Source organism: Phyllostomus hastatus, unplaced genomic scaffold, assembly GCF_019186645.2.
Source record: "Phyllostomus hastatus isolate PE091 unplaced genomic scaffold, TTU_PhHast_1.1 phas_contig_58, whole genome shotgun sequence".
Classification (NCBI taxonomy): domain Eukaryota; kingdom Metazoa; phylum Chordata; class Mammalia; order Chiroptera; family Phyllostomidae; genus Phyllostomus; species Phyllostomus hastatus.
In genome coordinates this window covers 24,093,632-24,110,397 of record NW_025333916.1, presented here as the reverse complement: position 1 = coordinate 24,110,397, position 16,766 = coordinate 24,093,632, and the positions used below count along the sequence as shown (strand labels likewise).

Genomic DNA, 16,766 nt, shown 5'->3' with positions numbered 1-16,766 from the left:
TACCACATAATAGAGCTAGAAAGCTTAACTGAAGGTGATTCACATACAGTGAAGGAAAAGGTCTTGTTAACCTATTCACTCTCACATGCTAAACCTGTTACTCTAAAGCTTCTTCTGTAGTAATCGGTAAACTTTAACTTAGTGGAGTATATCTAATACCACTATTTTGGTCGTTGGGTATCAGACTGACTTACCGTGTAGTTTAAGTTAAAGAAAGTTGTGGTGTCTGTCCCTGTCAGCTTCACTGAGCTTCGTACCCAGGGACTATCAACTTAATCTTCTTCAACTTTCCCACTATAGGTCATCAGAAAAACTTAGGTGAGAAAGTATGGTGAGGTCTGTTTCAGATTGAATGCAGATACACCATTAGAGGCAGAGCTCTTTTCAAGGTCTACCCTGGTGAGAGTGAATCAAGTCTCCATAGCAAAAGTACGTTTATTTTAAATCTAAGTTCAGTCATTCTAGATCGAGTTTCACTATGATATTCATGATTTTAGAAATAATAATTATTAGTGAAGTATGTTATCAATAAAGACAGTGTAATCTCACCCTGGAGAGTCTATTCAATAAATCTTGGATGGAGCCCAGGAATGTGTATTTTTAACAGTGTGCACACGCACACACAAAAAACATAGTGTGACCAGAGTGACAGATCTTTCTCCCAAGAGTCATACCTAAATGATCCTTTATGTGCAAACCGGTTTCAGTTCTAGGTATCTAGGTAACTGCTGCCTTCTTCCTTCTGCTCCGTCAGCAGAGGTGTCAGTGGCTTCTAGGAGATGCCTTTAACATGAGCAGAGTATTGTCTCCCCACACCCAACTCAGAAGAAAGGTCACGAGTAGTCACCTACTGAAAAGTTACTAGAGATATATTAGACACACACCCTCACTGTGTATGAAAGAAATATTCAGTGCCTTATTTTGGCTACTTTATCTCTTTCTACAATTTTAGGTTTCATTTGCATAATTAATTAGGTTAAGGTGAATATTTTCATTAGGCTTAAGGAGGAATTTTCTTTTTTACAATTGTAAAGAAAATCCTGGTTTAAGATTACAGAAATAAAGATGGTGATCTAAGATTGTTAGTTTTGACCTTTAAATTTCTTTTTCGAATTGCACAATATACTACAATAGTGCAGGAAACTGTTTAGCCTTAGAAATCTTTCTGAATAATAGGCCTTTCTGAGTTGTGCTGTTTGATTAGTTAGAAAACTTCTTTTTTTTTTTTACTTTTTTAAATTGATTATGCTATTACAGTTGTCCTATTTCTCCCCTTCACTCCCCTCCACCCTGTACACTCTCTCCCCCCTCCCACATCCCCCCATTTAGTTCATGTCCATGTGTCATACTTATAAGTTCTTCAGCTTCTACATTTCCCATACTATTTTTGCCCTCCCCCTGTCTATTTCCTACCTACTGTCTATGCTACTTATTCTCTGTACCTTTTCCCCCTCTCTCCTCCTCCCACTCCCCTGTTGCTAACCCTCCATGTGATCTCCATTTCTGTGGTTCTGTTCCCATTATAGTTGTTTGCTTAGTTTCTTTTGGTTTTGCTTTAGGTGTGGTTGTTAATAATTGTGAGTTTGCTGTTATTTTACTATACATGTTTTTTTTTTAATCTTCTTTTCTTAGATAAGTCCCTTTAACATTTCATAAAATAAGGGCTTGGTGATGAACTCCTTTAACTTGACCTTATCTGAGAAGCACTTTATCTGCCCTTCCATTCTAAATGAAAGCTTTGCTGGATAGAGTAGTCTGGGATATAGATCCTTGTCTTTCATGACTTGGAATACTTCTTTCCAGCCCCTTCTTGCCTGTAAGGTCTCTTTTGAGAAATCAGCTGACAGTCTGATGGGAACTCCTTTGTAGGTTACTGTTCCCTTATCTCTTGCTGCTTCTAGGATTCTCTCCTTCATTTTTACCTTGGCTAATGTAATTATGATGTGCCTTGGTGTGTTCCTCCTTGGGTCCAACTTCTTTGGGACTCTCTGAGCTTCCTGGGTTTCCTGGAAGTCTATTTCCTTTGCCAGAATGGGGAAGTTCTCCTTTATTATTTGTTCAAATACATTTCAACCTGTTGCTCTACCTCTTCCCCTTCTGGTGCCCCTATAATTCGGATGTTGGAATGTTTAAAGATGTCCTGGAGTTTCTTAAGCTTCTCATTTTTTTGAATTCTTATTTCTCCATTCCTTCCTGTTTGGTTGTTTCTTGCTTCCTTCTGGTCCACTCTATTGTTTGGAGTCCCAGTTTCCTTCCCATCACTATTGGTTCCCTGTGCATTTTCCTTCATCTCTTTTATGGTAACCTGCATTTGTTTATATAATTTGCGCCCAAAATCAACCAATTTTGTGAGCTTCCTGATCACCAGTGTTTTGAGCTGTGCATCTGATAGGTTAGCTATTTCTTGGTTGCTCAAAAGGATGCGTTCTGGGGCACTGATTTGTTCTTCTGTTTGAGCCATCTCTCTCTCTCTCTCTCTCTCTCTCTCTCTCTTTCTCTTTTTTTGGTCTGGTCGTTCTTGTTACGGTGAGGAGCGGAGCCTTAGGTGTTCACCAGGGCTGGGCACCCCAGTTGCTAGATTGTGACATTGTATGAGGGGGTGGGAGGGAACAAAGGTGGTAGCTCTGTTCTTCTGGGACCTCAGTCCCTTCTCTGGGATCCTGGGTTGCGCTCTCTGCCCTGTTCCACAATTGCCGCCTCACTGGGTCCGCCAGTTGCTGCTTGCGTACTCAGGGTCCACCCGCTGCGATCTTGTGCTCCCCAGATGTCTTATGTACTCGCAGTTGCCTTATGTGCCCAGTTCTCCCTGTTCTCCGCGTGCCGAGACCCACGCCCAGTTGCTTATCTCCACCCCTCTTACCTGTCTGGATAAATGGGTCTATTTCAACTTCTTGGCTGTCCAACTTCCATTCAGATAAATTCTCTATCAGTTCTGGGTGTTATTCTGCCTCTAAATTGTTGTTGTTCCAATCTTGGTTGTGCGTGGAGGTATGGTGCGTCCACCTATGCCTCCATCTTGCTGGAAGTCAGAAAACTTCTTAATACTTAAAATTCATTATGAAAAATAGATTTATTTTAAATACTTTTAAGTGTATACATTTTACTTCATATTCTTTTTAATTTGGCCTATCTTTTGACTGAAACATTTAGTCCATTTATATTAAATGTATCTACTGATATATTTGGGTTTAAATCTAATGTCTCACTTTATGTTATTTGTTTCAACCATTCCATCTTTATCTTTCTTTTCTTTCTTGCCTTTTTTGGATTGATTCTTTTCTACCATTCTAGGTTTTTCCTCAACTAGCTTGGAAAATTATATACTCTATTTTTATTCTTTTAGTGGTGACCGTAGAAATTACAGTCCACATAAATTTCTTAACTTGGGTCCTCTAGAAAGTAGAATATGAGTCCCAGTTTCCTTCCCTTTATGGTTGGTTCCCTGTATATTTTCCTTTATTTCACTTTGTGTTGCCTTCATTTCTTCCTTCATTTTGTGACCAAATCAGTCAATTCTGTGAGCATCCTGATTACCCAACTCTCTATCAAATAGGTTGGCTGTCTCCTTATCACTTAGCTCTTTTTCTGGAGCTTTGATCTGTTCTTTCATTTGGGCCATATTTCTTTGTCTCCAAGGGCCTGTTATGTTGTAAGGGGCGGAGCCTTAGGTATTTTCCAGTTTGGGGTGACCCACTTCTGTGTTGTGGTGCTGTAAGTGGGGAGGGTTCAGAGAGGGAACAATGCCACTCACTTGCCCCACTCTAGCCCCACTTTCCAGTGACCTCTCCTGTGAGACCGGGAGTTTCTCCCATCTTCACAACCCCCACAGAATTTTACAGCCAGGGGTTTTTTGAGTCTTTAGTTGACCAGTCAGCCAGCCCCTCCTCACCTGCTCAGTCCACCCCCTTGCTGTGCATCCTCTCTGCTCAGCTGCCTGTCTCTACCCTCCTACAGTCTGGATGAATGTTTCTTTAACTTCTTGGTTGTTGAAATTCCATTCAGTTTGATTTTCTTTTATGTTTTTAAATAGGTTGTTTACTGTTCTTAAATTGGTTGTTATCCTCCTTTTGGTTGTGTGAGGAAGCTAAGTGTTTCTACCTATGCCTCCTCCATCTTTGCCAGACCTACATCCAAGATGACTCTATCCAGCAAAGCTAGCATTTAGAATGGGAGGGCAGATAAAGTGCTTCCCAGATAAGGTTAAGTTCAAGAAGTTCATATATGAAATGTTAAAGGGACTTATCTAAGAAAAAGAAGATAAAAAATATGAACAGTAAAATGACAACAAACTCAAAACTGTCAACAACAGAAACTAAAATAACAAAAACTAAAATGAACTAAGCAAACAACTAGGACAGGAACAGATTCACAGAAATGGAGATCACATAGAGTGCAATCAGTGAGGAGGGGGAGGGGGAAGAAAAGGTACAGGGAATAAGAAGCATAAGTGGTAGGTACAAAATAGACAGGGGGAGGTTAAGAATAGTATGGGAAATGGAGAAGCCAAAGAACTTATATGTACAACCCATGGACATGAACTAGGGTCAGGGGGTGAATGCTGGAAAGTGGGAGGGTGCAAGGCAGAGGAGGGATACAGGGGCAAAAATAATTGAGACAACTGTAATAACATAATCAATAAAATATACTTAAGAAAAGAAAGTAGAACCTGAGACAAAGATGAAAGTATTGTTCCTTTATTTGGGAGGTGCAGGAAAGTGAGGGTAGGGAAGAAAAGGGAAGGAAGTAAAGTAAGGGAAAAAAATTGATGCAGTGTGTTACCACAGTGGTCAGGCTTGGTGACAAGCAGTGAAGACTCATAAGAGTGTCCCAGCAAGTATGTTCACTTACAGTGTGGGACTTCTCCAGAAGGTTCATAAGGAGAGACTGTTTTTCTGAGCAGTGCTTTGAAGGGAGGAAGGGAGAGGCAATGCAGTTTCCCAGCTTCTCCCATCTCACATTTCTCATTGGCTAAGGTTTGCCACACAAAGCTGTGTCATTGTGTCCTTTGGTAACTTCTCACGAAACCAGATCTCATGCTCAGCGGTGTGACATTGCAGCCAGTTCTGGGAGGCGGAGGGGCAACTCAGGTCAGATAGGCTTGGTGTCTTCAGTTCGGACTCCAGCCTGCTCAGGAAGCTGGGCAAAGGCAGCAGCAGTGTGGAGTGGGAGATAGGCAGCACCTTGGGAAGAGGAAAATAGCCAGGGGAATCTGAGGAAGCATTAGGAATTTATTCAATACTCATTCATAACATGAAAATCTGAAGTGAAGATGTACCTTTACCCGCCCATACATAATACATTTAACCTCATTCACCTTGTTCCTCACTTGTATGTTATTATTGTTGTATATTCTTATTTCTTCTGTTTCAGAAGACATTAATACTTGTTTTAATTAGTGTTTATTAAGATTTAATCATTCACCCCCTTTTGTGGCTCTTTATTTCTTCTCATATTTCATCTATTTAAGATCATTTTCCTCCACCTGCTGTACATCCTTCAGAATACACTAGTGTTTGAGGTGTATAGTATGCTTCCTATTACATAAGGAAGAAGGAAAAATAAGAACACATAGATTTGTATTAGCCAAAAGAAACACTAGAAAACAATAGAGAAAGTCAATGAAACAAACCAAAAGTAGCTTCAACAAAACTGACAAATCTTTAGCTAGATTGACCGAGGAAAATGAGAGAGGAAACTCGGATATGAATATTTAAGAAGAGGAGACACCGGACCTTCCCACCATACAAATCATAAGGGAATACTGGGAACAACTAGGGGAAATAAGTGAATGTTAACAGCACAGGGTTTCTTTTAGGAGTCACGAAAATGTTCTAAAATTGATTGTGATGATGATTGTTCAACTTTGAATATACTAAAAACTATTGAATTATACACTTTAAATGGGTAAATTGTATGGTATATGAATTTATCTCAATAAATTTGTTTTTTAAAATGAAACACTGGGAGAATACACAGGGAACTAATAAAAGTGGTTGCCTGGGCTCTCTGGCCAGGAGGCTCAGTTGGTTGGAGCATCATCCCATATACCAGAAGGTTGAGGGTTCAGTTCCTAGTCAGGACACATACCTAGGTTGTGGGTTCAATCCACAGTTGGGACGCATACGGGAGGCGACCAATTGATGTTTCTCTCTCATATTGATGTTTTTCTGTGTCTGTCTATCTCCCTTTCTCTCTAAAATCAGTAAAAACATATCCTCAGGTAAGGGTTAAAAAGAAGTGTTGGCTGGGGTGGGGTGTGGGAGAGTAGATGAACACAGTGCTGAGACTGAAAATTATTTTTTTTAAGTATTTTTATGTAGTTTAAATTTTTGAAAACAAAATGTTCAAACATAATAAAATTTATGGAATCCTGGGAAGTTGCGGTGAAGCAAATGAAAATAACGTAGCTAATGTTAGCTGTTGAAGGCCTGAATAATAACAAAAACAATCATGTTCATCAAGTAAGTTGGTAAGTATGGAGCTGGAGGTTGGAGGGAAACTATAATAAAGTTTCTTTTCATTTATTTGGGTCATGGTTCAAACAATACATTTTCCACCTGTATGTGGCAACACATGAACTGTTTCTATTTTGTGACTCTTGCCCTTGAGAAAAGCTACATCTATACAAGGTGAAGATGACAGTACTGTTGGAAGGCATAGTGTATGCAGATTCAGGAAAGATCCCTGGACTGATCTGGTAACTAGTAGAGTTTATTAAGGCAAACTTACATAGTTGGCATGTCTTTGAGCAGCTGCAAGACAAAATGGCCCTGTGCTGCTCAGAAGGTGCCCAAGAATTACACAGAACAAGGCGCGATAGTTTCCAGCACTCGTGCATGACTAGTCCCAGGTACAGGTGAATGCTCTATGTGATTGACCAGGTCAGGACGATGGCCTGTTCCAGAAGCCAGCATGCAGTGGGAGGCAGGGCAGGAGTACTGGTTTATGTCAGAAGGAACGTCGATTATGATCCGACTGTCCAGGTCAGGTTAGTGGGCAGATCTCATGGCCCAGGGCAGCACACAGGTCAGGCAGCCGTCTTGGAACAACCTCTTGCTCCTTCAAAAGGCAGAAGAAAGGTGACTAGATTAAAAACATGTAAGTCTTATATTTAAGAACCATATGTGACCCACTGCTGTAATCAGAACAGAGAGGGGACAGCAGACTTCTCGGAATGGCTGTGGGAAAGAAGAACCATAAACATTGTGTAAGATTGCTCAACATTTTGTAACTTCCTCATGGTCCTGGTCATCTGTGTTCAGCAGTTTGTATCTCTGTAATGATTGTCAGATTCATAACATGACATGATTTTAAGCGGTGAGAAAGAAAGGATACAGCCAGTCTTTGGGCAGTGGGGTGGTCTAATTGCATGCCTTCAGTGGGTGGCAGCGTTTAGGAGAAAGGGTGAGAAGTTTGAGTTTGTGAGGCCTACAGTAAAGAAGAAAAGGGCACGGGAGATTGTCACACTTCTGAATAAGCAGCCTCGGGACTGTCCTGTTCTTAAGAATAAAAGATTCATTATTTTCTTTCTGTGTTCTCTAATGCTGTTCTGGGGAGACCTATTACAAGGTGGACTGGGGGTTCTCGTGGGCCCTGAAGGGATTTAAGTTCTTGATTTCACCCGACTAAATTGCTGTTTGAGTTAAACCTAAGGCCAGAGCCCTGAAAACACTACACAATTTGTTCAGCTACTAATTTCCTCAGCAAACCTGTACATCTGCTATCTATCTGACAGGATGCTAGGCAGTAGGACACAGACACCAAAAAGAGGACATGAACCCTACCCTCGTGTATCTGTGAACCTCCCAGCCTAGAAGGGACACCTGTAAAGGAGTCAGTGTGGAAGTGCAAATAATATGCCAAGTGCTGTGGGCATGCAGAGGAGGAGCTGTGAGATGGGCTTGGATGCAGACTCAGTGCATCAAGGGGCCAGGCAGAGGAGGCAAGTAAGTGAAAAGGGGCCAGGGTGCTGCAAAGTGGTGGTGTCTGGAGAGCACTTCTTCCATCTAAAAGAGGCAGCCTCGAGATACTGGGCCCAGGGTTAGAAGAGAGATGTAGTTTTCTCTTTATGTCCTTTTGTACCTTTTGAATTTTATACATGTGTACTTGTTACTTAGCAAAAAAAAGTTTTTTAAAGGAGGTAACCAGTACTCAGCCCCTGCTTATTTTTTCCTTCTAGGAAAGTAGGTTTCCTAGTGCCATGTATTTTGATATTTAAAGGGAAACTGGCTCTGGCTAGTATGGCTCAGTTGGTTGGAGTGTTGTCCTGTATACCAAAGGGTTGGGGGTTTGCGTCCCGATCAGGACACATGCCTGGGTTGAGGGTTTGATCCCTGGTCAGGGTGCTTATGGGAGGCAGCCCATGGATATTTCTCATTCATGCCAATGTTTCTCTCTCCCTTCCTCTGTCTCTAAAATCAAGCATATTTTTTTCTACATTTCCCATACTATTCTTGCCCTCCCCCTGTCTATTTTCTCCCTACCATCTATGCTGCTTATTCTCTGTACCTTTTCCCCCTCTCTCCTCCTCCAACTCCCCTGTTGCTATCCCTCCATGTAATCTCCATTTCTGTGGTTCTGTTCCTGTTACAGTTGTTTGCTTAGTTTGCTTTTGTTTTAGGTGTGGTTGTTAATAATTGTGAGTTTGCTGTCTTTTTACTGTTCATATTTTTTATCTTTTTCTTAGATAAGTCCCTTTAACATTTCATATAATAAGGGCTTGGTGATGGTGAACTCCTTTAACTTGACCTTATCTGAGAAGCACTTTATCTGCCCTTCCATTCTAAATGAGAGCTTTGCTGGATAGAGCAATCTTGGATGTAGGTCCTTGCCTTTCATGACTTGGAATACTTCTTTCCAGCCCCTTCTTGCCTGTAAGATTTCTTTAGAGAAATCAGCTGTTAGTCTTATGGGAACTCCTTTGTAGGTTACTGTCCCCTTAACTCTGCTGCTTCTAGGATTCTCTCCTTCATTTTTATCTTGGCTGATGTAATTATGATGTGCCTGGGTGTGTGCCTCCTTGGGTCCAGCTTCTTAGGGACTCTCTGAGCTTCCTGGAAGTCTATTTCCTTTGCCAGAATGGGGAAGTTCTCCTTTATTATTTGTTCAAATAACTTTTCCATTTTTTGCCCTTCCTCTTCTCCTTCTGGTACCCCTATAATTCGGATGTTGGAATGTTTAAAGATGTCGTGGAGGTTCCTAAGCCTCTCCTCATTTTTTTCTGAATTCTTGTTTCTTCATTCTTTTCTGATTGTATGTTTTTTTCTTCCTTCTGTTCCACTCCATTGATTTGAGGCCCAATTTTCTTTCTATCACTATGGTTCCTTTTGCATTTTTTTTCATTTCACTTAGTGTAGCCTTCATTTGTTCATGTAATTTGCGCCCAAAATCAGCCAATTCTGTGAGCATCCTGATCACTAGTGCTTTGAACTGTGCATCTGATAGGTTGGCTATCTCTTGGTTGCTTAAAAGTATTGGCTCTGAGCTTTGATTTGTTCTTCTGTTTGAGCCATTTATTTATTTATTTATTTATTTATTTATTTATTTATTTATTTATTTATTTTTGGTCTGGTCGCCCGTGTTACATATGAAGGGCGGAGCCTTAGGTGTTCTCCAGGGCGGGGCAACCCAGCTGCTGGGTTGTGACGCTGTATGTGGGGGTGGGGTCAGGGAGGGAACAATGGCGGTTGCTCCGGTCTGTCAGATTTCAGTTCCCTTTGCCACTTCCCACAAGTAAATTGGGCCCTCCTGGTGCTGGTTCCCGGTTGACTAGACTTGTGTATGTTCTAGGACCCTGTGGGTCTCTCCAGTGAACTCTCCTGTGAGGCTGGGAGTCTCTCCCGGTGCCTCAACCTCCACAGGTGTTTTCAATCAGTGCTTTTTAGGCTTTATTTCCTAGCACTGGGGCCCTGGGTTGTGCGGTCTGTCTCGCTGCCCATTTTTTATTGGTTTATCTGCACACAAATTTGTGACTGCGGACAGCCAGCTGCCTTGCGCACCTCCCTGGGTCTGCTCGTTGCCTCCCCATGCCCACGCCCTCCCCTGGGGTCTGCCACCAGGGTGCTAGGTGCCACATGCACCCTGTGAGCCCAGGTTTGCCAGTCACCGCTTTTTCCTGCCACTACCACTCTCTGCCCGCCGCCGACTCCACCCCTCTTACCGGTCAGGATAGATGGTTGTCAGGACTTCTGTACAGTTCAATTTTTCTGTCTGTTTTGGTTGTTTTTTTTGTTTCTAAATTTTTGTTGTCCTTAATTTTGATTGTGTGAGGAGGCACAGTGTGTCCACCTATGCCTCCATCTTGGCCGGATCTCTAAAATCAAGCATATTTTTTAAAAGGGAGAGGAAGCTGAAAAATTGGAGTTTTAAGTGAATTCTCCTGAGTGTTAAATGTTGGTGTCTAATTTTTAAAAACCATGAAGGTTAAATAAAATTTATTACGGGCCACCGGTTTACAAACTTGGGCCCAGCTGATTTCTTCTCCATTCTTTTTTTTTAAAGATTTTATTTATTTATTTTTAGAGAGGGAAGGGAGGGAGAGAGAGAGAGAGAGAAACATCAATGTGCGGTTGCTGGGGGTTATGGCCTGCAACCCAGGCATGTGCCCTGGCTGGGAATCGAACCTGCGACACTTTGGTTCGCATCCCGCACTCAATCCACTGAGCTACGCCAGCCAGGGCTTTCTTCTCCATTCTTTATCATTAGGACAGAGAGTCGTGTTTTTCAGGTGTCAGGCTTTCTTAGGATATATCCCTTTTAGGGGATAATTCAGTTTCAATTTTTAATGTTAAGAATTGACTCTTTGGGGGAAGAGGAATCTTTTACGGGTCAGTGATTTTAAGGATTATGCCTGGACTTGCAGGACCTGTAGCAGCAGCATCACCTGGGAACAAGTTAGAAATGCAGATTCTTGGGCCCTGTCAGACCTACTGAATCAGAAATCCTGGGGCTGAGCCTGTGTTTAACAGATCCTCCAGGTGACTGTGATAAATGCTAAAGTTTGAAAACCACTGCCTCTATTATAGAGGTACAGAGGTAACCTAAAAACAGGTCCTGATAATAGAATTCTACTGAACTGAAAAAGAAAAAATTAACTCAGGTAACTTTACAGAAAACAAATCCCAAACATGGAATTGCTTTGTCATTTCTTTAGATTCTCTTTAAACATTAGTGGATTTGTATGTACACTAAGAATTTTTTAAAAACCAAGTTGAGTTGTAATTAGCATACAATGAAAAGCTTCCATTTTAAATGAACAGTTTGATGCCTTCTGGCAAGCGTATACACCCATGCACCAACCTCCACAGCCGAGAGAGCATGTTCGTCCGCCCTGCTGGCCCCTTTGCGGTCAGCATTTGCCAGGACTTCCAGCACCAGGTACCACTGCTCTGCTTTCTATCACTGAGATTAGTTTGGGCAGTTGTACAATTTCTAATGCATTGAATCGCACACCACATATGGCTTCTTTTACTTAGCATGATGTTTTTGAAATTCACCCATGTTATCTGTATCAGTAATTTGTTCCTTTATACTGCATGTTAGTGTCCCATTGCATGGATAATTTATCATTTGTTTATTCCCAGTGAATGCTGAGATGGTTTCTGGATTCTTGATTGTTATGAATAAAGCTACTATGACATTCCATTATAAGTCTCTGTGTGTTCATGTGTTTCATTTTTCACACATAGGAACGGAATTACTAGATTGGTAAATGTATACTTTACTGCATATGATGCTACCCATCTGGTTTTCCAAAGCATTGCACTATTTTTACACTCCCACAAACTATGTATGCATTTATGTGTTTGTTTTTGGCACTCAGTATTTTAATTCACTTCCTTGGGGGATTTTTTCCCTCCCTGCCACATACTGGTGTATTTGGATCTTTTTCCAGTTAAGGCTATGCAGAAGTGTTCAATGGCACTAGGAGTAAAAGGGTAGTTCTTTCAACTCATAGAGGGTATCCAGTAAAAATCTACAATAAACATCATACTTAGTGGTCAAACTTCAGAAGAATTCCTGCCAAAGTCAAGGATAAGATTGGATGTTTATTATCACCTTATTAAGCAACATTATGTTAAATCAGTGCCACAAGACAAGAAAATAAAATGGCTGTAAAAGATGAAACTGCCATAACATTCAGATATACAAATATTTACTTAGAAAATTTAAGAGGATTTATAGTCATATTAAAAATAGACTAGAAGGAGTCTTATGTATCATGAGTGAATATTTAGAAAATAGGAAAGTGAAAAACTATCCCAGTCATAAGGGCAGCAAAACCTACAAGGTACAACAACAAATGTAGGGTGCATTGTACAGAGATGCATGCAGCTTTATAAAGGAAACAGGCTTACTGTCAGAAGGGTCAGCAGTGTGGAGAGGTTGCAGCAGGCCACATCATTGAAAATAGTTCAAAAGAACGCTGTCCCTGTACAATCATACACGTCATTGCAATAGTTAGGAAGGGCCAGTGAACACCTGGTCAACTAATAAGGATTGCTTCTTGGCTGGGTAAATAAGCTTTTGACCAGAGCTTAGACAGAGGAAGTGACATGTCAGGGCCACTGGTAACAGCTAGAAGAAGCTTTGCTAACTCAGCATTTTGCTCAAATACCAAAGTGGGGAGGGAATGGGTCTTTTGGGATACCTGCATTTGCCTTTCCTTGAAATCTAGCTTTTATAGCAGCATAACATAGTGGTTGAAAGTACAGACTCTGGTTAATCTGAACTCCTGAGTTCAGATTATATGCCTGAGTTTCCTCATCTGTAAAATGGAAATAACAATAGCTGCTTTGTTTAGACTATTAATGGTATTACATGGACATATCTAAAGTGCTTAGAACTGTGTTTAGCTAGTAGTAGTATCTAAATAAATTTTAGTCTTATTTTAATAAATACACAACATTGAAATAATTTTTGAAAGTATAAACCCAGAGACCTGGCCAGTGTGGCATTACTGGTTAGAGCATCGTTCTGTAACCGAAAAGTCACAGGTTCAATTCCCAGTTAGGCCGCATGCCCAGCTTGTGGGGGTTTGATCCCTGGTCTGGATGCGTACAGCCCCCGGTCCAGGCAACCAGTGTTTCTCTCCCTTCCTTTTTAAAAACAATGAAAAAAAAGTCCTTGGGTGAGGATTAATAATAATAATAGTAATAGTAAAAAAATAGAAGTAAAAACTCAAAACATTAAGAAACCAGGAGGGGACCACCAGCACATAGAATATTTTAACAAATTTTGGAAGGTGGAAACTCAAATGGTATAGTGGTATTTATTCCATTCTCTTTCCCCACTTTCTAAAGATAATTGAATAAAAAGTCTTATGAAAAAAAAAAACAAACTGGTCATTATGCTCAGGAACACCCCAAGTGTGCTTTCAGCTGCTAGCTCTGTCTTTACAGGTAACTTGAAATCATTTTCTCAGGGGTTCCTCTGACATTTAGGGCTTCTCCAGGCTAAATCCTGGATCCCCATTCTGGCCTCCATAAAGTAAAAAGCTGAGGTTCAAGTCACAGTTATGTGGCTTTTAATTAGATTTTTAACCACAATTCTGACCAGTCAGCTTTTAAATGGCCTACTTAAAAAAATTATTGATTTTTTTAGAGAGAGAGAAAAAAACATCAATTTGTTATTCCACTTATTTATGCATTCATTGATTGCTGCTTGTATGCCCTGACAGGGGATCAAACCCACAACCTTGGCATTTCGGGACAATGTTCTAACCTACTGAGCTACCCAGCCAGGGCTGAATGGCCTACATCTTGAACATAAATTGAAAACTGAGGATTGGTACACATTTCAAGACGGCTGGCAATGTTAAAAAGAAATACCAAGGTAAATGATAATAGCCTTGGAGGAAACATAATTTAGGCAACAAATGAACTAAACATTAATACTGATAAAGGTAATTTATCAAGACCCACAAAATGGAGGCCCATCCCCCTGGCCTGGCCCAAGTCACAAATCTAAACCTAAGTCAGCCTGCACTTATGGGACACAGCTGTTGTGGAAACCTAACATACACTAATCACAATCCTCCAACTCAGCTGGAGCTAGTCTACTTCCCCTAGAAAACAGGACTGTGGTTCTGTCAGGAAACCCCTGCCCTCCTGGCCAATCCTGCCCTGTTTCCTGCCACCCCTTCTCCATAAAACTCACTCCTGCCCCAGATCCCTCGGGGACAGTGCCCTGCTGTAGGTGAGGTACTGCCCTTGATCCACAGGCTGCTTTCCCTTGAATCAAGGACATCAAACTCATTATTAACTTGCTTTGGTTTTGTCATTTGATGGTATCATAGGAGACACAGAGAAAGACTGAGTTGGTTAAAAAAATAAGATGTCATAAAAATAAAGAACAGAGCCCTGGCTGGCGTAGCTCAGTGGATTGAGCTTGGGCTGCGAACCAAAGTGTCACAGTTTCGATTCCTAGCCAGGGCACATGCCAGGGTTGCAGGCCATGGCCCCCAGCAACCGCACATTCATGTTTCTCTCTCTCCCCCACTTCCCTCTCTAAAAATAAGAAAATAAATCTTTTTAAAAAATAAAGAACAGTCAGAGAACAGTAAAGAGCCGTGGGAAGTTAAAAGTGGAATTGCTGAGATTAAGAATTGCTGTTGGAGAGTTGGAAGATGATGGAGAGGCAGTCTCACAGAAAGTAGAGCAAGAGCACTAAGAGAGAAGAGATGAGGGGAAAAAAATACGAATTTAGTGGTCAGTTAAATCCCTACCTGAATAATGGGAATACTAGAAAGAGTGAAAAGATAATAGCAGACAGTAGGAGATTATCAAAGAAAATCATAGAAGATAATGTCGTAGGGCTGATGGGACACAGACGTGATCAGAGTGAAGAGGCCGAATGAGTGCCCAGTACGATGAATGTAGACAGACCCAAAACTATACACAACATTTTGAAGTTTTATAACACTGAGGATGAAAGAGAAAATCCCAAAAGACACCAGAAAGATAGAAACTGTCACCATACAAGGACTAAGACATACACTAGCACTGTAAACATTAACCAATCTTAACTGTTGAGAGTGAAATACTTCCTGTTGTGGGACTTGGCAAGTTGTGTTACTCCTTTTGGGTCCTGACTAAGCCTTTTTGACATACTACATTAGAGCACTTACTGGAAGTCACGCAGTGAACTGCGATTTGTTTTGAGTTTCGTTCTTCAGATACGTTTTCATTGCTTCCCATTCAAGGACAAACACCGAGCATTTGTCCTCAGGCCACGCATTCTCCTTCCATTTGACTGGGACTCTGGATAAACCTCTCGGTAAGTAAATTACCCTCTGTGGCAAAGCTGCTTTCCTAACACACCTGAAGTTATAGCCCTCTTATTTCTCCCTTTTAAAAAAAATTTATCTATTTATTTTCAGAGAGGGGGAGGGGAGAGAAAGAGGTAGAGAAACAGTAATGTGAGACAGAAACATCAGTTGGCTGTCTTTTGCCCTCCCCAAACCAGAGACCTGGCCGGCAACCCAGGCATGTGCCATGACCAAGAATTGAACCAGCGACCTTTCGGTTCTCAGCTCGGGGCTCAATCCACTGAGCCACACCAGCCAGGGCTTATTTCTCTTATTTTTGTTTCTCTGGAGGCAAGAGGACAGGCACTGTGGTCACGCAGACTTGGGTTTACATCCTCGATCCACCATGTAGTTGCCTCAGGTGACACTCTAAGCTCTTGTAGCCAAAGGACATGAAATCTGGAGAGGGTCTTGGATATCTCTCCCCCTCAGAAATGGCCTCCAGATCAGCAAAACTGACCACTGAACCAGCCAAATTGCTCCCAGCTAGTCTGTTGCAACCCTGTTCTTATTTGTCTCCAGGGAGGCTAGGATCCGTGGTGCTGTCTCTTGACCAAATCTGGGTGGAATGTCCTAACTAGTGACTAATGTAGTCCTGGGCTAGGGTCTGAGACAGACCAGAGACAGCCTGGACCAGCTTTCCTGTTTTTGAGACTGGTCACACAGCCTTGTTTTGGGCACCTGACTAGAAAGGCATAAAAGATCCCTCCTCGGAAGAGACTGGTTTCCTGAGACCTAGGTATCCTGCATATACCTGGTTTGTTCATTACCTAAAATGCAGCACAGCCTGTGCAATGGAGTAAGGGCCCCAGGAACTGGGCCTGGAATCTGAGACTCTCTGATGTTAGCCTGTTCTTTTAATTTTTTTTATTTGATCCTTTACTCGCATTCACGTTTTATATAAATATGTTATATAGAGTCATGTGAGTTTTTTCAACTACCTAACCCTGTGTAATTGCTGAAGACAGTGCTGTGAATGAGATAATTGAAACAGTTTTTGGCTTTATAATTTAAATAATGGCTAAGGCTTTGATTGACAGAAGGAAAGATGAAAAGTGGGAGAAAGATTTAGAACCACGCATGTCAGGCTGGCTGCTGAGGAATTCCTGGTTTGAATTCCTTCAAGCACTATAACTATTGACGGGAGGGGAAGCACAGCAATGGAATTTAAAGGTGGTCAATCCAGAGCCAGAGGAAATAGCTAAGTAGATTAAAACAGAAATTCAGATAGAGGGGAAGTCAGCCAAGAATACTGTACCTTGGCTGGTTTTAGCTGCTTTGGCAAAAATGAAAGTGATTACAAAAAGCCTTAGGCTGCCAACACCACCAGGCTTGGTCTGGTTCCTTCTGTGAAGGAAAGGGACGTGAGGCCGGAGGAGAGGTGGGCAGGTATTTCTTCTGGTCATAATGAGACGCCCTTCTGATAGAGAACCACTAAAGAATCACTACAGGGAATGGG

The 16,766-nt window shown here is 41.5% G+C and overlaps 1 protein-coding gene across 2 annotated transcripts in view; it reads left to right on the top strand.

Moving 5' to 3' along the window:
* Positions 1-15,132: 15,132 nt before the first annotated feature.
* Positions 15,133-16,766, top strand: part of LOC123824769 (NLR family apoptosis inhibitory protein) — a 35,339-nt gene continuing 33,705 nt past the window's right edge. For both annotated transcript variants that reach the window (XM_045848142.1, XM_045848141.1), the window contains exon 1: positions 15,133-15,276. The gene's annotated coding sequence lies outside the window, so the exon portion shown is untranslated. The remainder of the gene's footprint in view (positions 15,277-16,766) is intronic.